The sequence below is a fragment of the Hordeum vulgare genome, chromosome 3H (assembly GCF_904849725.1).
Source record: "Hordeum vulgare subsp. vulgare chromosome 3H, MorexV3_pseudomolecules_assembly, whole genome shotgun sequence".
NCBI lineage: Eukaryota > Viridiplantae > Streptophyta > Magnoliopsida > Poales > Poaceae > Hordeum > Hordeum vulgare.
This window is the reverse complement of record NC_058520.1, coordinates 305672882-305696286: the sequence shown is the minus strand read 5'-3', so window position 1 is coordinate 305696286 and position 23405 is coordinate 305672882. Positions and strand designations below refer to the sequence as shown.

The 23405-nt window shown below is 45.8% G+C and overlaps 1 long non-coding RNA gene across 1 annotated transcript; it reads left to right on the top strand.

Annotated features, from left to right (window-relative positions):
- The first annotated feature begins 1033 nt into the window (after nt 1-1033).
- LOC123443701 lies at nt 1034-22372 on the top strand. Its single transcript, XR_006630794.1, has 3 exons — nt 1034-1327; nt 2840-2939; nt 21959-22372. It is a non-coding gene; the product is annotated as an uncharacterized LOC123443701 (long non-coding RNA).
- The last annotated feature ends 1033 nt before the right edge of the window (nt 22373-23405 follow it).

Below are 23405 nucleotides of genomic sequence, written 5' to 3'. Positions count from 1 at the left end.
CTTCCTTAGTTGCATCTGCTTCACATCAGTAGCGGCACGCGTTGGACTTGAATGCATCCGCGAAGCCCCCAACTACCTTGGACCAGGAGTGAAGGATGGGAGCTTACGCCACCAGCGGGGCGGCCTGGCCACCTGCCAGCCGGAGAAATTGAAGGTTGGCGTGGGCGCCAGCAGCAGGGAAGAATTGAAGGTTGACGAGGGTGCCAACAGCCGCGGGTCAGCGCAACCCCGCAGGGATTCGCAGGGACGGGGAACAGGGCACGCAGGCATGACCTAACTTGAATACATGGTCGATGTCGCGGGCACAACACGTACGGGGCACGCCATTAAGGGTGCGGGCGCCACGTGATCCAGGCACCACGTCATGGGCACATGCGCCACACGCATTGAAGGCACGAGCGAAGGCGGGAGCATCAGCCAATCAACAGCCCATGCCCCGGCATCTGAGGCCATGCGAGGAGGCCGGAGAGCAACATTACTGCCGACCGCAATAGACTATGGCGAGGGGACAACAAAGCGGAGGCGACGCACACTAGGGGACTCCAGCCGGTGTGCTGGGCATGCAGCCGTGACCTTGGGGACGCCAGGACGGTGTAGGAGCGAGACGTCATTGGGTCATGAGACGAAAGGACATCCGAATCCAAATCCAAATCTGCCGCGGACCGGCCGACCAGGGAGGGAGACACAACACGAGGCCAAGTGAACCCCGGTGGGTTCTCGGGAGACCTTGGAGAGCATCCGGGAGCGTAGGGACCGTGCGGCCGACCAGGGGAGGGACCAAGGACAGCGGCGGCAACAGCGGTGGTGGCTGCAGGCGCCGGAGGAGCGTGGGTGGGAGAGCCGTTGGAGGCATTTGTGTGCCCCTAAAATTAATTACCTTAATGTTGAGCGATGCGTGGGCGCGTTCCGGTTATCGCGAGAGTCCGCACCACACCACACCCGCCCATATCACTTGATGATCGCGACACGTGGGGGCGGTTTCAAACTAAGAAAAAGGAAAGCGGTGTGTTATGGGCTTATGGCGCATCCAAAATCTCGGGGGAAACGCGCCCACCTAGCCGTCGTCTCCATTCCCCACTCAACCTCCTCACATTCCCACAAAATTCCTATGTCATCCGTGTCCGCCGCCAGTGCGAGCCCAACCACGAGGACGATTCAAGCGACGGAGCACGTACAAATGACGAGCTCGTCAGCACCATCCACCATGCGGAGGCGAACCCCGCTCATGTGACCAAAGTCGGGGCAAGGAGAAGGGGCGGGATGCCAACGACGCAAAGGACGATGGTGGGGGTGGTGGCGATCTGCCACGTCCCCTGGGGTTGAGAAGGTAAGCTATTGAGCGCCCTAACCATCTCCAATTTTGAAAATCTCCGCTCATGAACACGGACAGGAGGGTTTTGTCGATGCGGTGGCATCATCAATCTACAGTGACAAGCGGGGGAGCGGGTAGTTGGGGGGAGTCAGGTGTGTCGCTCGAGAGGGTAGTCGACGCGCTGCGAGCCCGCGTGCAACCCCGCACCATCCACATGAATTTTGTCTCAATTTTGTGGCGCACCATCGAACAGAGTGGGATTCCACTGTCGAAACTGTAGGTTCAAGGTGTGTAGCGCGTCACAATTCAGAGGAAGGCATGAGTAGGCAATTCGTAGTAGCACGCAATGCATGTTGTTAATATAAAGGAGGGGTGGCGGTGTGTTTTAGTAAGTTCACATGGATGTAGGCAAATTTGTTCAACGTCTTAGGCACTTTATGCAGTATTAGTATATCTAGTAGGAGACAAGTTTTACAAAAACGTATGCCCAACATGAGTAGGAATTGTTTGCAGCAATGGAGGGCAAGTTTGGTTGGAACAACAGCGTCATAGCGTGCTTCAGATCAGTGTGGTTATCATAAACAGCAGTGTCACGACATACAGATAAGTGTGGTTGTCGTGAATAATGGTGTCATGGCGTCAAGTTGTGTTGCTTTGCCAACGTGGTGGCATCATCTATATGCATTAGTGGGGAGGGGAATGATGGGGACGGTGGGGATGCCGACAGAAAGAGTAAGGCGACGGGGATTAGATGCCCCAGATGAAGCCCGTGTGCAAAATACCAACCAAAAACGGTTTTTGATTTTGATGGCAGACGGTAGCAAGCAGAAAGGTTCTCGCGTGATTTTTTATGTAATGCACCGCAAGTAAGGAATCAATCGCACATAAGGTGTTTTGTATGCTGCATGTTTGTTTTCCACCAATAGGTAGGCAAATGTCAAGGTACTGTGGGCATTTTTTCAGCTTTTGTGTGCAAATCTGTAGCATTTTGGTAGCACACTTCTGTAGAATTTATTTTTTTCCTGGAGTACGCAAGTTTATCAACCAGGGTTCATGTTAAGTAGGCAATGCTACCACTGACAGTGGGGCATTTTCAGTGAAATTGCTGCTGATGTTCACTAGGCTGCGCGGGAAGTTTCTATGTGTTTTGCGGGTAATGTACAGTAGTTTTGCGGTGGCAAGTCTCCCTGTTGTTGAGGTAGATGTCTAGTAATTTTGTGGTGCAATTTTCTGTGTCTTTTGGCGGTTAATGCTTAGTAATTTCGCTGAATTAATGCTATCTCAAATATTAGCATTTGTTTTGGCCAAAAATGTATGAGCAGTTAGCAAGCACTGCATAGTCTCTCGTGTCAAATTACTTGTTACATTTTTTAGCAGATAATAGAATGGATTTTTATACATTGTAATTACTTATGTAAATTTAGCATGCACTTAATTTGGTAGATTTTTCACTCATGCAAATAAATGAGAAACTGGTTTAGTGTAGAAGTCATGAAAATAATCCATTCTTTTTTACTTTTTATATAGACAAACAGAAATAATGAAAACTAGGAACAACATCTTTTCCACCACCCCTGGCACGGCAGTTTTGAAGATGGATGATGCCCCAAATCAACACGATGACGAGGTATTGACCATGCATTTTTTTGTTGTTTTCTATTTTTTCACAACATTTTTTCATGCCTTAGGTAGGGATTCATGCAAAAAAAGACCCACAAACTACATAAGTAAGGAATTTGACACATTTTTATCCTAAACAAAAGCCTCGAGCAGCCACAAAAAGGGATCTTATGTGGGCTTTATTTGTCCTTTATTTTTTATTAGACACACACACCCATGAGATGCTATGTTGCCTGGCCATCGACCTTTGTCGCCTACATCCACCCACATCCTATTCTCTTTTTTTGCAAAAAATGGCCTAATCCCCGCCAACCAACTCATCCACACACAACTGGTTGCTATGTCGCCTAGCCCACCGACTCATGTCGCCTACATACACCCACACCACACACTCGTTTTGGTAGAAATCGCCTAAGCACGACCAAGTAACTTGTCCACACACCCACCGGGTGCTATGTCGCCTAACCCATCAATCTTTATCGCCTACATACGCCCACATGTCACCCTAATTTTTGGTAGAAATAGCCAGCACAGCCAATCAAATCGCCTACACATCCATCGGATGATATGTCCCTAGCCTATTGACTATAATCGCGTACATACGCCCACACACACACACCCTTGTTATTGGTAGAAATCGCCTAAGCACGACCAACTAACTCGCTTGCACACCAACTATGTGATATGTTGTCTAGACCATCGACCATTGTCGCCTATATACGCCCTAACTCCACCATCGTTCTTGGTAAAATCACCTAAGCATGGCCAACCAACTCGCCCACACACCAACGGGGTGCTATGTCACATAGCCCATCGATCGTAATCGCTTACATACGCCAACACTCCATCCTCGTTCTTAGTAGAAATCTGTAATGACTAAGATGCGACCCTTTCCTATTTTGGGGGGCGATGCCCCAAAAGGGAAAGAGGTGCATCTAAATGTTTCGCTAGCGAGATAATCATAACATTACATCACTGAAGAATGACAAGTAGGGCATACACTTGCCATCTGACATAGTATAACATAATGATATCATGAAACAAGTAAAAAAGAACTATGACATCCCACATGCTGGCCCACGATCACGAGCACGACCTCAGTCATCCGGATAGTTCACGTACAGTCGGTCAGACTCCTCATCGTACTGCCATGTCAGCTGGGTGCCATCAGGATCTCCTGCGTCGGGCGTACCTGTACCTATTGGGGTTTTGTAGTAAATTGTGAGCCACGGGGACTCAGCAATCGGATGACCTTGGTAACGAATCTACTCAAGTTATTAGGTGAGGGAGGTTTAGTGTATAAGTTTACAGCAACCTTAGCATATATGGTGGCTAACTTACGATGATCAGAGTAATTGATATGGTGGCCTGCACGAGCGGTCGAAGACTAGATGATCACTAAGTGATCCTGAACACCTACTTACGTCAAACATAACCCCACCGTGTTCCCGATCGAAGAGAGGTCTTCGAAGGAGACAGTCACGGTTACGCACACAGTTGGCAGTTTTATTAGAGTTACATTAAGTTGTCTAGAACCGGATGTTAACAAATTATCCATGTTTGCCACATAAGCGCGGGCACGGCTTTCCAAAAGATTTAACCCTGCAGGGGTGCTCCAACTAATCCATCACAAACTGCCACGGGCCGCAAACTAATCCTCTATCACGAATCTCGTGATCTCGTCGTATTCCTTAGAGGAAAACCTCAACTTTGAGGAGACCCAAAGTTTCACCGGGATTCCTATACGCAAGATATATCCTAAGGTAAGACAAATCTAGCACGACCTCCCGTCATGTCGACGACCCCGATAAGAGCCACGTGTCTCAGTCTCAGGACACGACGGATAAGCGACGCGTACAGTGGCCTGATAGAAATCACTCAAGTTGCCCTGAGTTGGCCCCGCACAGTGCTCTAGTTTGGACCGACACTGATGAGGAGCACTGGCCCGGGTTGTTGATTGAATCCTCGGGGTAGTTATTCCCTATGCAAATTATTATTAGGTGATTAGCAAAATAAAACCAATGTTGGGTCCTGTCAGACAAGCCTTATCACTACGCGATTTATCAAGGGTGTCCCCATAACAACCCCGAATGTGTTAGGAGCGATCAGTTATGGAATCAAACACCGGTAACCGAAACTAAGGCGACAACAATGGAACAAATCACCCAGCAAAAGGCTAGGCCTTCCGCCATTTACCAAGTATATAGATGCATTAATTAAATAGCAGTTTAAACATAATGATATCAAAATACTCATGTTATCACATGAGACAGCTGGCACCTGCAACTAGCAAAGCTACTCATTAGAGGTTCAGCAAGCCTACTTAGCAAAACAACATTTGCTAGGAGAGGAAGGTGTTTGGGTTTCATGGCAATGTCGGGAGGCATTTATTTCAAGTGGTAGGCAGCGAGCATGTATCAAAGGAGATGTGAGTCTAAGCATAACAAAGCTAGATATGGTATCAAGGTCACGGTCATCTTGTCTGTGATGTCTTAAGCTTGGAACTGCTCGTGATCTTCCTGCACATACTCTCCAGAATCCACGCACTCGCTCTCCGATCCCGATGCTACCCAAGATAAAATAACAGCCAATGAACACCAACACAACATGATGCAACAAACAATATGATGCATGACTAAAGAAGGAAGCATGCATCACTATTCTAGTCAGTTTCAAATGCATTACTTGAGTCAATAAACTTCTGGACAGAACTTCATATTAAGTTATCTTGACATGCATGACGATGGCATGAACATGTGCATCATGAGAAAATGAAGCAAAAAACATATAAAGAATGTAGAGAACGGAGCTACGGATCAACCGGAAACTACAAAAAAAAGATATGGAGTCCTACGGTTCAAGTCAACCACAAGCACACTACAATGGCACTCCTCTGGTGTTACCAGGTTACCACATCATTAAACAATCAAATATGAGTGGGGTGGTGCATGGAAACACACCACACCATCAACAATGCCCTCACAAGCTTCAAAACAACTAAAACATGCAATCTGTTTTTAACAGCATCATAGCAGTTTTCCCAAAACATTTAAAGTACCTACAACCACCCAAATGAGCCAAACAAGATTTGAGGCAAAAGCAATTCAAAAACTCTACAAGCCTGTGCAAGAATTTTATACATAGGAGTCACACATGAGAAGATCTATGGACACAAACTTGGACAAAAATAACAGATTCTGGGACTTAGTGAAAATCTCAGATTTTCACCAGCTACTTATGCTCTGAAGCATTTTGGCAGCCTCCAAAATTATATCTACAGGAAGTGTATAGGCATGAAATTTAACAAGGAGCTAGACAAACACAAAAGCTCGCAAACTTTAGTTTGTTGCATGGTCTGATTCCCAACATATGAGCTTGTGCAACCAAATCAACAAGGGAAGAAAATAACAGCAGATTCTCAGACTTAGTGAAAATCACGGATTTTCACCAAGTTGTCCGTTTCAGCCAAGTGCCAACTTTGACAAGGCACAAAAGGTGCATACAAATTCCTATGGACAAAACAAAGACCCCATGTTGTAGAGGGGTTCACCCACTAATGCCACATCAAGGATTCATCCTCATAGGGCCAAAGCACTACATAATACAAAGCTCTAAACATGGCATCATGACAGAAAAATGACAGTTTATGAAGTTGCTCTAAAGTGAAATCTGATTCCACCAATGGATTCCTGGGATAATTCTACCCTAAATCCACATGCCATACATGGGTACTTGCATGGAACATCAAGGCACAAGCTAGCTCGAAATAAATACCACATGGAATCCAATATGCAATATATGAAATACATCACATGCAACTACCACACATTGCATCATCTACGCACATGCACACACATCAGCACTATTCACAACAACCACTCCATAGTGGCAAGCATGAGGAGTTAGGCCCTGATGCACAAGTGCATATGCACCCATGCACACACACTCACATGCACATACACATACACATGCACTCATGTGCTCACATACACTACACACACACAAAAGATTCACCCACTATAGGTGGAGATGCACACTCATGTGTTTGTGCAAACTTGCACAAGTATGTGTGTGTAACACACACACACATACACACACATCTCCATCTACAGACACACACTCACAAGTGCACACATACACTCACATGGGAACACACATACACTCATGAGCACCACACACACTCATGCCTCAAAGGAATAAAACAACACCAAACAACACCCTGGTTTTTAAAAGAAACAAGACAATACTAAGCTGCAAAAGGAAAAGAGAGAAAAGAAATGAAATCAACAGGTAATAAAAGGGGGTGGGAGTGGGAGTCGATCCCACAACCTCCCTAGTGCAACAACACCTACACAACACTGGGCTACTCCATCGCGCCTGCCAGAGAGGGGGAATATGCAGGCTAAGCCCTCTCTAGCGCTTCTCTGCTACTGTTGAAAACAACGAAAAAGAAAATGCGCCCGCGAGGGGACTCGAAACCACAACGCGTGGAACGACGAGCGGCTCGGTTCCACTGCGCTATGGTAAGGGATCTTACCAGAGAGGGGAAGCATGCTCTTTTGAGCAGCCCCTCTGTTCTATCGCACACACACACAAGTCGGCACAGGGAGTCTACTCCGGCAAAACTCCGGCGATCTTGGCAGGACGTGGCTACGCGCGGAAGACAAGGGAAGGGGAAGGAGACGCAGGCTCACATTGGGTCACCGAAGCAGCGCAAGGGAAGAAGAGGCAGGGGAGGCACTCGGTGTCGATCTAAGGACATCCAAGGCGAAGCAGCGCGGCGGCGAGGAAGGCAAAGAAGAGGCTGTCGCTGTGGTGGCCCTCCAAAGCCCCTAGCACCGGGAATCAAACGTCAGAAGCCACCCCGAGGCCCCGTACATGCCCGCCGACGCCGGAGACGACGGTAGCGTGGAAGGGAACGGCGGCGACCTCGCAGCTCTCTCTTGGGACAGCTCTCTGAACCTACAGAGACCTACCTGGGAGGGAGAGAATGAGGAGGAGGAAGAAGAGGTGGTGGCGGCGCGATGGGGAAAGAGGGGGGAACCCTAGCGGCACGGACGCCGAGGTTAAATAGGGGGAAGAAGGAAGGAGCAGACGGCATGCCCGATCCCTCTCTCTCTCGAGCTCTGATGGAAATCAGAGATGGGGAGAGACGGCATCAGGGTAAGAAGAACGAAAGAGGAGTGGGTTGCGCGCAGGGAAAGAAGGTGGTGAAGCCCACGTGGAGGAGGAGGAGGTTGGCCCACCTGGGCTTCTCTGGAGCCCGGCTAAATCAAATAAAAGAAAAGGTTTTTCCCCATTAAAATAAACACCACAACAAATCATAATACCCACAGCACCACAGGGTTTTGAAAAACAAATTAATAACACCTGGGGCATGAGGGAATTATGCCCGATTTAAATAAAGTAAAACACTCATTTTTGGAGCAACTAATTTAAATGCAAAAACAGAATAACTATGTTGTTTTTGTATTTAAACTCCCATTCATTTAAGTTTTGAAAACCCCAAAACAGTACCCCTCAAAGACAAGGTAAAACTACAAAATGAACAACATTTTTAAAACAGGTTTTGAGCAAGTTAAACATCAGCTCAAAGAAATAAAGAAGAAGGGGTTTTTGAAACCTAGTTGAAAGCAACAATGTTTTGAAGACATCACCACATCAAACACAACACACTCCACTCATGATGGATCAAGCAACAACATCACCATAATGGAATTGATATGGATGCAATGAATGCCATGATGCAAAGGTGATGACACAAAACTAAGCCACATGAAATGACCACATGAAATGATAACTCACATAGCATTGAAATCATGATCCAAAATAGGAAAGGGTTTCCAAATATGTCAAGGGTTACATCTGGGGCATTACAAACCCTCCCACACTACAAGAAGATCTCGACCCGAGATCTAGGACTGAAAGAACTCTGGGAATTCGGAATGGAGGTGATCCTCGCGCTCCCAAGTGGCCTCTTTATCGGAATGATGTGACCACTGCACCTTGAGAAACTTGATTGACTTATTGTGGGTCTTGCGCTCAGTCGTCTCAAGAACTGCAACTAGATGCTCACGATAGGATAGGTCGGGTTGAAGGTCGATATCCTGAAGATCAACTGTGTGCTCGGGAGTCTTGAAGCATCTCCGGAGCTGAGAGACATGGAACACGTCATGCACATTTGCGAAGTTTGAAGGGAGCTCTAGTTGATAAGCAAGGTCGCCTCTCTTGCCAACAATTCTAAAAGGCCCAACAAAACAAGGAGCAAGCTTGCCTTTGATGCCAAAATGCTGAGTGGCATTCATAGGAGACACTTTGAGATAGACGACGTCATCGAGCTCATAAGACATGTCACGATGCTTGCTATCATAGTAGCTCTTCTGACGGGACTGCACTGCTCTCAGATTATCCCGAATGACACGACACATCTCTTCTGCTTCTTCGATCAAGTCATTCCCAAGAATCTGACGCTCGCCAGTCTCTGACGAGTTGAGCGGGGTACGACACTTCCTGCCATAGAGAATCTCAAACGGAGCGTTGCCTGAACTTGCGTGATAGCTGTTGTTATAAGAGAACCCGGCAAAAGGTAGGCAGTCTTCCCACTTCATGCCAAAGGAAATGACACAGGCTCTCAGCATATCCTCGAGGACCTGATTGACTCTCTCGACTTGCCCACTAGTCTCAGGATGAAAGGTTGTGCTGAATCGAATCTTAGTACCCATCGCAGACTGAAATGAGTCCCAGAACTTGGAAGTAAAGATGCTTCCGTGATCCGAAGAAATCAGCATTGGAACGCCATGCAATGAGACTATCCTCGAAGTGTACAGCTCTCCAAGCTGAGCTGTCGAGATGGAATCCTTAACTGGAAGGAAATGAGCTACTTTTCTCAACTTGTCGATGACGACGAAGATGACATCGTTACCCTTCTTGGACTTCGGAAACCCGGTGACGAAATCCATCTCAATATGGTGGAACTTCCACTCGGGAATGGGTAATGGATGAAAAAGACCTGATGGACGTTGATGCTCTGCTTTCACCCTTCGACATACATCACATTCATTTACGAACTAAGCAATTTCACGCTTCATGGGAGTCCACCAGAAGGTCTGTTTCAAATCCTGATACATCTTGGAACTTCCTGGATGTATGGAGAGAAGAGAGTTATGAGCTTCTTCCATGATAACCTTTCTGAGATCCCCTTTCGGAATGATAAGACAGTCCTCAAAGAATAATGTATCTCTATTATCAACACTGAAGCACTTATATTTGGGAACTCCCTTTGCTAAGCCAATCTTAACTTTCTTCACCATTGGATCAAGAAGTTGAGCTTGTCGGACCTGGTCTTCCAAGGTAGGAGAAATCTGAAGATTTGCAAGGAATCTCTGAGGTACTAACTGAAGGTTGAGCTTTCTGGAAGATTCACAAAGGTCGGGCTGGAGAGGCTTAAGAATGAGATTGTTGCAGTAAGCCTTCCTGCTCAAAGCATCTTCCATGACATTAGCTTTGCCTGGAGTGTACTCAACGCTCGGATTAAAATCTTGGAGCATTTCCACCCAACGAGTTTGCCGAAGATTGTGGTTAGGCTGGGTGAAGATGTACTTGAGACTCTTGTGATCGGTGAACACTTCAACCTTTCTTTCCAACAAGAGGTGTCTCCAAGTCATCAGAGCATGTACCACTGCCGCCAACTCAAGATCATGAGTGGGGTAATTCTTCTCACTTGGCTTCAACTGCCTCGAGGTATAAGCTACCACTTTCTTGTCTTGCATCAACACTGCACCAAGACCTTGAAGAGAGGCGTCGCAGAACACTTGTTAAGGTTTGGAGTCATTAGGAGGAACCAAGACTGGAGTAGAAATGAGCTTCTCTTTGAGTGTGTCGAAATCCAACTGACACTCTGGAGACCAGACATACTTCACACCCTTCTGAAGAAGACTTGAGAGAGGCTTAGCAATCTTGGAGAAATTCTCAATGAATCTTCTACAATAGCTTGCAAGCCCGAGAAAGCTTTGAAGCTGCTTCACATTTTGCGGAGTCTCCCACTCAACAATGGCCTGCACCTTCGACGGATCAACTTTGATGCCCTCGGCAGAGATGATGTGCCCAAGGTAGACAACTTCTTTCAACCAGAACTCACATTTGGAAAACTTAGCATAGAACTTATGCTCCCTTAGCTTATCAAGAACAAGCCTGAGATGTTGAAAAGACCAGAATGTCATCAAGATACCACAAGACGAATTCATTCTTGAATGGGGAGAAGATATAATTCATCATCCGACAGAAGGTCGGTGGAGCATTGGCCAAACCGAAAGACATCAATGTATACTCATACGAGCCAAAGCTTGTTCTAAAAACAGTCTTTGGAATGTCCTCTTCGCGAATGCGAATCTGATGATAAGCCATTCCAAGATCAAGCTTCGAGAAGATCTTAGCCCCTTTCAATTGCTCGAACAACTCATTGACGTTAGGAAGTGGATACTTGTTTTTAATCGTCTTCTTATTCAATGGGTGGTAATCGACACAGAGTCGTTCTGTACCATCCTTCTTCTTGACAAAAAGAACTCCATAGCCCCAAGGAGATGAGCTAGGTCTGGTCAGACCCAGACGCTCTTGCTCATCAAGTTGTTTCTTCAGCTCCTTCAGCTCTTCTGGACCCAGTTTGTACGGGCGTTTGCACATAGACTCAGTACCCGGTTCAAGCTCAATTACGAACTCAACTACTCGGTGCGGAGGCATTCCTGGCAGTTCTTCCGGAAACACATCTTCATATTCGCAGACCACTGGCACTTGCGAAATCGGAGAGATCTCACCCTTCTCATTCAAGGAAAACAGACGGACTGTCTCATCTCGCGCTGTGAATATAATCACGTCCTCCGAAGAATGAGTTAGCTTCACTTCTTTAGCTTCACAATCAATCGACGCCTTGTTCATGGCCAACCAATCCATCCCAAGGATCAAATTAATATCGGAGTTGCCAAGGACAATAGGAGAAGCCAAAAAAGCATAATCACCCATCTTGACAGTGACATCCTGAACCACTTTGTTGGCGCTGAGAAGAGTGTCGGGTGACACCAGACGCAACGCCTTGCTCAAATACTCAGAATCAAAATCATGCTCGGAAAAGAACATTCTAGACATGAATGAATGAGAAGCACCAGAATCAAACAGAACCTTAGCAGGAATATCATTAACGAGGAGATTACCCATAATCACGTCTGAGGAGTTCTTTGCTTCAGCTGCATTCACCATATTGACTCTCGCAGACCTGGGGTTGAACTTCACCATAGCATTGCTTGGAGGCTTGCCTGGAGGAGGAGGCGGAAGATGGAGCTGAGAGGTGCACTTGTTGGCATAGTGACCCTTCTGCCCACACTTGTGACAAGTAACATCTGCCGGCTGACGGAACTGCGTCTGAGGATTCCCTTGCTTCTGCTGCTGAAACCTCTGCTGGAAAGCTAGGTTGGGTGGGTGGGAAGAACCACGACCACCTGCTTGCTTGAACTGCTGAGTGTGCCGAGGAGGAGGAGGAGACACCCAATATTTCTGCTGCCTCGGAACCACCTGAGTTGAGGGAGACGAACTGGACTCTCTGAAACGCTTCTTCGAATTCTCCACCCTGAGCAAAGCTGCCTCAGCCCTGAGAGCCAAGTTATAGAACTTATCAAACTCATCAGGATCGTGCAAGGCGAGGGCCAGCTGCAAGTCCTCTTTCAGACCACCTCTAAACTGATAGATCTTGCTCTTCTTATCTGGAATGTCCTGCAAGGCATATCAGGCCAGCTCGTGGAACTCGACATTGTACTTGTACACAGAGGAACCACCTTGCTTCCAGTGTCTGAACATCTCACGCATCTCCTCCACAAAACTAGACGGGATATAGTGGGACCTGAAATCTCTGCAGAACTCATCCCAACTAATCAATCTGCCACCCCTGGAGTCCTTCAACTGCTGCCTGCCCCTTGAGCTGAAACGTTGCAAACTTGACGAAGTCCTCTGGACGGACATTGCTGCACTCAAAGTGTTTGTTCATGTCCCAAATCCAGTCCTCAGCGTCAAACGGTTGATCACACGACGTGAAGGTCTTCGGCTGGTTTGCCAGGAATTGACTCAGAGATGCAAACTGATTACCACCATGGTTGAAATTGCCCTGCTGCTGATTTGTCCTCTCTTGCAACAGTTGGATTAACATCTGAGTGTTAGCATTTGTTGCAGCCATCATCGCTTGCCAAACCTCTGCAGGAGGAGGAGGAGGCAGCGGAGGAGGCGGAGGTGGTGGTGGCGGAGCATCAGTGCCCTCGCGACCTGGATTCTGACGAGTTGGTGGAGCCATCCTGAAGACGGACAACACATTAGACCAGAAAATAAAATTGAAGGTAAAGCTGAATCAAAAAGGCAGGAATATCTTGAACAAGAATATTAGCAATTGTACTCGAACAAAATAGTAAGAATGCTTCCTCGAAGTGACTGTCGACAAAATTTTGATTAAAAACCACTTGCAAACCAAGTATGAGCTAGAACTGCTCGGAACAAATGTATGATCGAGATTTCATCTGATATCTTCGTGGATATGATCACACGGGCTTGAATTTACAATAGCCATCCTATGCAAGGCAGTGCACACGACTTACGAAGCGTCCCCGAGTCGTAGCAAGCTACAAGGACTCTTTAAGACACAACGAGAACCACTGTAAGACGACCGTGAACAAACGAACCCACTGAATGTCGAATCCCAACCTCACATCATGCATCTGTAGGAAGATTGTCCTATAAGTCACTACCTGATATCCCACCTATGAATTCCCGAAATATCTGGTCATGCAATCTGGTACACAGATACAAGGAGTAATATGGCACACCACTCCTATACTAACTTGTCCAGTGTATCACATCCGTCAACACATAACCAGAATCTCGGACCTTCATCTACTACAGACCCTCATGATCACAATGATACAAAGTGTGGTGAAAATTCCGGAACTCTCTGCACCAGTCCTGGGGAAGCGGGACTCCTCTCGTCACAACTAGTATTGAAGCAATTACGAACATCCTCCATCCTGAGATACTAAGAAATCTGAATGATGGCGATGGCGGAAGAATCCCCTGGAGCTCAACTCCCCGGAAGAAATCAAGTCAGAAACGAGGCACCAAGACAGAACTCCGCCACATCGATATCATATAGATTTCAAAATACTCGCGTGATCCTCAAAAAAATTTAAGCGAGAAGAGGAGTAGAATTAATATTTCCTAAGTCGAGAACCTCACTAGAGCATAGAAGAGGAGAAAAAAGAAACCTACTCTCCGATATAACTAAAACTCAAAACATTTTACTAGACTCGACTCGGCCAAGTTCGATCACACAAAGGCTCCTATGGTCGTAAGGCTCTGATTACCAACTTGCAACGACTAAAATGCGGCCCTTTCCTATTTTGGGGGCGATGCCCCAAAAGGGAAAGAGGCACATCTAAACGTTTGGCAAGCGAGATAATCATAACATTACATAACTGAAGAATGACAAGTAGGGCATACACTTGCCATCTGACATAGTATAACATAATGATATCATGAAACAAGTAAAGAAGAACTATGACATCCCGCATGGTTGCCCACGATCACGACCACAGCCTCAGTCCTCCGGATAGTTCACGTACAGTCGGTCAGACTCCTCATCATACTGCCACGTCAGCTGGGTGCCATCAGGATCTCCTGCGTCGGGCGTACCTGTACCTGTTGGGCTTTTGTAGTAAACTGTGAGCCACGGGGACTCAGCAATCGGATGACCTTGGTAACGAATCTACTCAAGTTATTAGGTGAGGGAGGTTTAGTGTATAAGTTTGCAGCAACCTTAGCATATATGGTGGCTAACTTACGATGATCAGAGTAATTGATATGGTGGCCTGCACGAGCGGTCGAAGACTAGATGATCACTAAGTGATCCTGAACACCTACTTACGTCAAACATAACCCCACCGTGTTCCCGATCGAAGAGAGGTCTTCGAAGGAGACAGTCACGGTTACGCACACAGTTGGCAGTTTTATTAGAGTTACATTAAGTTGTCTAGAACCGGATGTTAACAAATTATCCATGTTTGCCACATAAGCGCGGGCACGGCTTTCCAAAAGATTTAACCCTGCAGGGGTGCTCCAACTAATCCATCACAAACTGCCACGGGCCGCAAACTAATCCTCTATCACGAATCTCGTGATCTCGTCGTATTCCTTAGAGGAAAACCTCAACTTTGAGGAGACCCAAAGTTTCACCGGGATTCCTATACGCAAGATATATCCTAAGGTAAGACAAATCTAGCACGACCTCCCGTCATGTCAACGACCCCGATAAGAGCCACGTGTCTCAGTCTCAGGACACGACGGATAAGCGACGCGTACAGTGGTCTGATAGAAATCACTCAAGTTGCCCTGAGTTGGCCCCGCACAGTGCTCTAGTTTGGACCAACACTCATGAGGAGCACTAGCCCGGGTTGTTGATTGAATCCTCAGGGTAGCTATTCCCTATGCAAATTATTATTAGGTGATTAGGAAACTAAAACCAATGTTGGGTCCTGCCAGACAAGCCTTAACACTACGCGATTTATCAAGGGGGTTCCCATAACAACCCCGAACGTGTTAGGAGCGATCAGTTATGGAATCAAACACCGGTAACCGAAACTAAGGCGACAACAACAGAACAAATCACCCAGCAAAAGGCTAGGCCTTCCGTCATTTACCAAGTTTATAGATGCATTAATTAAATAGCAGTTTAAACATAATGATATCAAAATACTCATGTTATCACATGAGATAGCTGGCACCTGCAACTAGCAAAGCTACTCATTAGAGGTTCAGCAAGCCTACTTAGCCAAACAACATTTGCTTGGAGAGGAAGGTGTTTGGGTTTCATGGCAATGTCAGGAGGCATTTATTTCAAGTGTTAGGCAGCGAGCATGTATCGAAGGAAACGTGATTCTAAGCATAACAAAGCTAGATACGGTATTAAGGTCACGGTCATCTTGCGTGTGATGTCTTCAGCTTGGAACTGCTTGTGATCTTCCTGCACTTACTCTCCAGAATCCACGTACTCGTTCTCCGTTCCCGATGCTACCCAAGACAAAATAACAGCCAATGAACACCAACACAACATGATGCAACAAACATTATGATGCATGAGTGAAGAAGAAAGCATGCATCACTATTCTAGTCACTTTCAAATGCATTAATTGAGTCAATAAACTTTTGGACATAACGTCATATTAAGTTATCTTGACATGCATGAAGATGGAATGAACATGTGCATCACGAGAAAATGAAGTAAAAAACATATAAAGAACGTAGAGAACGGAGCTACGGATCAACCGGAAACTGCAAAACAAGATATGGAGTCCTACGGTTCAAATCAACCACAAGCACACTCCAATGGCACTCCTCTGGTGTTACCAGGTTGACACAAGAGCAAACAATCAAATACAAGTGGGGTGGTGCATGGAAACACACCACACCATCAATAATGCCCTCACAAGCTTCAAAACAACTAAAACATGCAATGTATTTTTAACAGCATCATAGCAGTTTGCCCATAACATTTAAAGTACCTACAGCCACCCAAATGAGCCAAACAAGATATGAGGCAAAAGCCATTCAAAAGCTCTACAAGCATGTGCAAGAAGTTTATACATAGGAGTCACACATGAGAAGATTTATGGTCACAAACTTGGACAAAAATAACAGATTCTGGGACTTAGTGAAAATCTCAGATTATCACCAGCTGCTTATGCTCTGAAGCATTTTGGCAGCCTCCAAAATGATATCTACAGGAAGTGTATAAGCATGAAATTTAACAGGGAGCTAGACAAACACAGAATCTCACAAACTTTAGTTTGTTGCATGGGCTGATTCCCAACACATGAGCTTGTGCAACCAAATCAACAAGGGAAGAAAATAACAACAGATTCTCAGACTCAGTGAAAATCACAGATTTTCACCAAGCTGTCAGTTTCAGCCAAGTGCCAACTTTGACAAGGCACAAAAGGTGCATACAAAATCCTATCGACAAAACAAAGACCCCATGTTGTAGAGGGGTTCACCCACTACTGCCACATCAAGGATTCATCCTCATAGGGTCAAAGCACTACATAATACAAATCTCTAAACATGACATCATGATAGAAAAATGACAGTTTATGAAGTTGCTCTAAAGTGAAATCTGATTCCACCAATGGATTCCTGGGATAATTCTACCCCAAATCCATATGCCATACATGGGTACTTGCATGGAACATCAAGGCACAATCTAGCTCGAAATAAATACCACATGGAATCCAATATGAAATATGTGAAATACATCACATGCAACTACCACACATTGCATCATCTACATCTACACATGCACACACATCAACACTATTCACAACAACCACTCCATAGTGGCAAGCATGAGGGGTTAGGCCCTCATGCACAAGTGCATATGCACCCATGCACTCACACTCACATGCACATACACATACACTACACACACACAAAAGATTCACCCACTATAGGTGGAGATGCGCACTCATGTGCTTGTGCAAACTAGCACGAGTATGTGTGTGTAACACACACACACATACACACACATCTCCATCTACACACACACACACTCACAAGTGCACACATATACTCACAAGGGAACACACATACACTCATGAGCACCACACACACTCATGCCTCAAAGGAATAAAACAAACCAAACAACACCCTGGTTTTTAAAAGAAACAAGACAATACTAAGCAGCAAAAGGAAAAGAGAGAAAAGAAATGAAATCAACATGTAATAAAAGGGGGTGGGCGTGGGAGTCGATCCCACAACCTCTCTAGTGCAACAACACCTACACACCACCGGGCTACTACATCGCGCCTGCCAGAGAGGGGGAAATATGCAGGCTAAGCCCTCTCTAGCGCGTCTGTGCTACTGTTGAAAACAACGAAAAAGAAATGGCGCCCGCTAGGGGACTCGAACCCAGAACACGCGGGAAGACGCGCGGCTAGGTTCCACTGAGCTATGGTAAGGGATCTTACCACAGAGGGGAAGCATGCTGTTTTGAGCAGCCCCTCTGTTCTACTGCACACACACACACACACACACACACACACACACAAGTCAGCACAGGGAGTCTACTCCGGCAAAAGTCCGGCGATCTTCACAGGACGCGGCTACGCGCGGAAAACAGGGGAAGGGGAAGGAGACGCAGGCTCACTTTGGGTCACCGAAGGAGCACAGGGGAAAAAGAGGCTGGGGAGGCGCTCGGTGTCGATCTGAGGACGTCCATGGCAAAGCAGCACGGCGGCGAGGAAGGGGAAGAAGAGGTTGTCCCTGTGGCGGCCCTGCGGAGCCCCTAGCGCCGAGAATGGAACGTCGGGAGCTACCCCGAGGTCCTGGACATGCCCGTCGATGTCGAAGACGACGGCAACGCGGAAGGGAATGGCGGCGACCTCACAGCTCTCTCGGGACAACTCTGTGAACCTGCAGAGACCTACCTGGGAGGGAGAGATGGAGGAGGAGGAAGAAGAGGTGGTGGCGGCGCGATGGGGAAAGAGGGGGAACCGTAGCGGCATGGACGCCGAGGTTAAATAGGGGGAAGAGGGAAGGAGCAGACGGCGTGCCCGATCCCTCTCTCTCTCGAGCTTTGACGGAAAGCAGAGATGGGAGAGACGGCGTCAGGGGAAGAAGAACGAAAGAGGAGTGGGCTACGCGCGGGGAAAGAAGGAGGTGAGGTCCAGGTGGAGGAGGAGGAGGCCGGCCCACGTGGGCTTCTCTGGAGCCCGGCTAAATCAAATAAAAGAAAAGGTTTTCCCTATTAAAATAAACACCACTATCATTCATAATACCCAGAGCACCACGGGGTTTTGAAAAATAAAATTAATAACACCTGGGGCATGAGGGAATTATGCCCTATTTAAATAAAGTAAAACACTGATTTTTGGAGCAACTAATTTAAATGCAAAAACAGAATAACTATGATGTTTTTGTATTTAAACTCCCATTCATTTAAGTTTTAAAAACCCCAAAACAGTACCCCTCAAACACAAGGTAAAACTACAAAATGAACAGCATTTTTAAAACAGGTTTTGAGCAAGTTAAACATCAGCTCAAAGAAATAAAGAAGAAGGGGTTTTTGAAACCTAGTTGAAAGCAACAATGTTTTGAAGATATCACCACATCAAACACAACACACTCCACTCATGATGGATCAAGCAACAACATCACCACAATGGAATTGACATGAATGCAATGAATGCCATGATGCAAAGGTGATGACACAAAACGAAGCCACATGAAATGACCACATGAAATGATAACTCACATAGCATTGAAATCATGATCCAAAATAGGAAAGGGTTTCCAAATCTGGCAAGGGTTACATCTGGGGCATTACAAAATCGCCTAAGCACGGCCAACCAACTTGCCTACACACACCACCGGGTGCTTTGTCTCCTAGTTACGTCCACACCCCACCCTAATTTTTTTGCAAAAATCGCATAAGCCTCGCCAACCAACTCGGCCACAAACCAACCGGGTGCGATGTCGCCTATACTATCGGCCCTTATCGCCTACATACAGCCACAACCCACCTTTTTTGTTTTTGTAGAAAATGGCCTAAGCATGGCCAACAAACTCACCTACACAACCACCGGGTGCTATATCGCTTAGCCTATCGACTGTAATCACCTACATACGTCCACACCCACACCCTCGTTGTTGGTAGAAATTGCCTAAGCACGACCGACCAACTCGCCTACACACCAACTAGGTGCTATGTTTTCTAGACCATCGACTATTGTCGCCTACATACGCCCACACCCCACCCTTGTTCTTGGTAAAAATCGCCTAAGCACGGCCAACCAACTCGCCCACACACCAACTGGGTGCTATGTCGCTTAGCCCATCAATCGTAATTGCTTACATACGCCAACACCCCACCCTTGTTGTTGGTAGAAATTGCTTAAGCACGACCAACCAACTCGCCTACACACCAACTAGGTGCTATGTTTTCTAGACCATCGACTATTGTCGCCTACATATGCCCACACCCCACCCTCATTCTTGATAAAAATTGCCTAAGCACGACCAACCAACTCGCCCACACACCAACTGGGTGCTATGTCGCTTAGCACATCGATCGTAATTGCTTACATACACCAACACCCCACCCTTGTACTTGGTAGAAATCGCCTAAGCACGGCCAACCAACTTGCCTACACACACCACCGGGTGCTTTGTCACCTACATACGTCCACACTCCACCCTCATTTTTTTTACAAAAAATGCCTAAGCCTGGCCAACCAACTCGCCCACAAACCAACCAGGTGCTATGCCGCCTAGACCATAGGCCCTTGTCGCCTACATACGCCAACAATCCACCCTCGTTTTTTGTAAAAATGGCCTAAGCATGGCCAACCAACTCGCCTACACACACAGTCGGGTGCTATGTCGCCTAGCCCATCGACCGTGGTAGCCTACATACACGTACACCACACCCTAGTTTTCTTTTGCAAAAATAACCTAAGCACGGCCAACCAACTCGTCTACACACACCACTCGGTGTTATGTCGCCTAGCTCATCGACCCTTGTGGCCTACATACACCCACCCCACCCTTGTGTTTTTGCAAAAATCGCCTAAGCCCGGCCAACCAACTCGCCCACACATCCATCGGTTGCTATGTCGCCTAGCCACTGACCCTTGTCGCCTACAAGCGCCCAAACCCCACTCCGGTTTTTGGTAGAAATCGCCTATAAGCACGGTCAACCAACTCGCCCACACACACCACTGGGTGCTATGTCACCTTGCCCATGACCCTTGTTGCCTACATACACACACCCCATCCTTGTTTTCGTTTTGCAAAAATCGCCTAAGCCCGGCCAACCAACTCGCCCACACATCCATCGGGTGCTATGTCGCGTAGCCACCGACCCTTGTTGCCTACATGCGCCCAAACCCCACTCTCGTTTTTAGTAGAAATCACCTAAGCACGGCCAACCAATTCGCCCACACACCAACAAGGGCCTATATTGCCTAGCCATAATTGCCAATGAGGAGTGGCAGGACTATTGTGTGGGATGGGATACTAAATGTTCACTCCCAAATAGCGCTTTGGCAACAACGGAGTTTTAGCAACAGTAGATTTTAAAAATCCATATGTGATCTTGTTTTTTAGACATTCTTTTCATGGTAGGTTTTTTTCTTTGAGTACATAACAAAATGCCTGTTTTTTCCTCATTAAAACTAGACCAATGGAACATCAAAATGCTTGTTCTTTTTCAGGTATGACTGCATCATATACATGGTTTACAATACTCAAAACTGGGACGACACCTGTGTGTTGGAGTATGGGCCAAAAGACATACCCAACATCACAAAGATACTAAAACTACTCACAATGGGGAGTAACATAGAGTAGTAACATATATATGTTACTAGTCTAAGTTACTACCTCCAGAGTGGATAGTAATATAAGAATAGTAACATTGAGCCTTTCATTTATTAGCCTATAGCTTATCCGCTATGTTACTCCTAGTATGAGTAACATGCTAAGTTACTCAATTTCTCTCTCTTCTCATTAATTAGTTGCAACATCATATTTCTTGTTTAGGTGGCATCTATGTTATTACTTATGTTACTCCCATTGTGGGTAGTCTAACAGCAAATATGATATGGAGGGACCATAGTGACATCAATTAGGCAAGGCTGTTGAATATCAGAATTTTATAAACATGGGAACACCTTGTTTACGTTTTGCTGTTCACTTGAAGAATTGTGTCCAGCTTTGACAGTTGAATTGTTATCAGTCTCAAGAACTTTTGCCTGATCAGGATGAAAGATTTTCAGGCCCCACGATTTTTTGCTTTACTTTTGATCTTTTTCACTCTAATTTTTCCTATGGGAGGGGAGCTCCCAGAAGCTAGGCCCCATGATTTTTAATTTTTATTTTTCCTATGGGAGGCCCCATGATTTTTTAATTTATTTTTGATCTTTTTCACTCTGATTTTTTCTATGGAAGGGGAGCTCTCAGAAGCTAGGCCATGGCGCCCGGCGGCTTCTGAGGGTGGGAACAAAAAGTTGCGAGATCAACGCTGGTGAGGAGGTCGGGTTTTCTGGTTGTGGGTGAGTGAGAAAGGGGGCAGGATCATGTGAGGCAGAGGTTGCTTTATTTCTGCGGTGGATTTTTCAGGATGTGGCAACGAGGAGGAGAATGAACTTGCCTTTTCAAGCACATGGTGGTGGGGACCGACAGAGACATGGCTTTCCAAATCTGACGACCGATGTACCCATCCGTATAGCGCGTGGACTCTCCATAGCAACGTCCAATTAATTAAGATAAATTCTATCTAGAAGTACCTCACCGTGCACATCCAGTGCAACGGTTTGTGTGTTTTCTTATATGCATGCATGCAATGATGTCATCAGATTCGTTTTAAATGGCCGAAATTTAAAAAGTTTTATCTGTTAAACCGTTAATTCGATCGATAATCCGTTTTCATTGTTGACTTTGTTTCGACGAAATTTTTAAAACTAGATCCCATGTCGACATGTTTCGACAATTTTTTTTTCTCACAATTACCACATTTGCTGCGCTTACTTGTCATATTAGTAAGTGCTTACTTGTCTGATAAAAAATAATTTAATCGTCAAATTTTTAAAAATTGCGTATAAATATGACATCTTGACATAATCAAAATGACAAGCACAAACAATCTTTTGAGGCGATTACACGCAAAAATATGACAACTCAACATATTTAAAACCGGTGACCATAAAAAAAAATTGTCATCGTTTGTAAATATGACAACTCGGCATAGTTAAACTAGCATCTTGACAACTAAGTTTTTGTAAAATTGGCAACTATGCAATTTTAAACTACTACTAGTAGTACTAGTACTAACCAGATGCATATAGCTAGTGAATAAGGTGTGCCAACACATGTTTTGTGTGAGACACTTTTTCTAACGATTTTCTGTGTGACACTTTGCATGCAATGCATATTTTTGTGATGTCATCTGCATATCCTTCTAGCCCATGTTGTTGTGTGCTGCAATATGGATACATGCGACACATGATTCACATCGAGAAAAAAATGGAAATTAAGTTTTTTTGGACAAGTAAGTGGCTAATAATACGACAAGTAAGTCTAAAAATATGGCAATTATGGACGGAGAAAAAAAGTTCTCGAAACATGTCGACATGGGGTCTAGTTTTGAAGATCTCGTCGCGACAAAGCCAACGGTGAAAACGGATTGTCAATTAAATTAATGGTTTTAGAGATAAAACTTTTTAAATTTTAAGTCAATTGAGAGAATCTTGATGACGTCATTGCATGCATGCATGGTAGGGAGATGGAATTACCCGCAGCATGAGAAGACTTGCATGCGGCGCCGCTCTATAGTTAAGCCCATTAATTAATTGGTGCATGACATCTCGCGGTAGGACATTCACGATCGAGTGGGCTC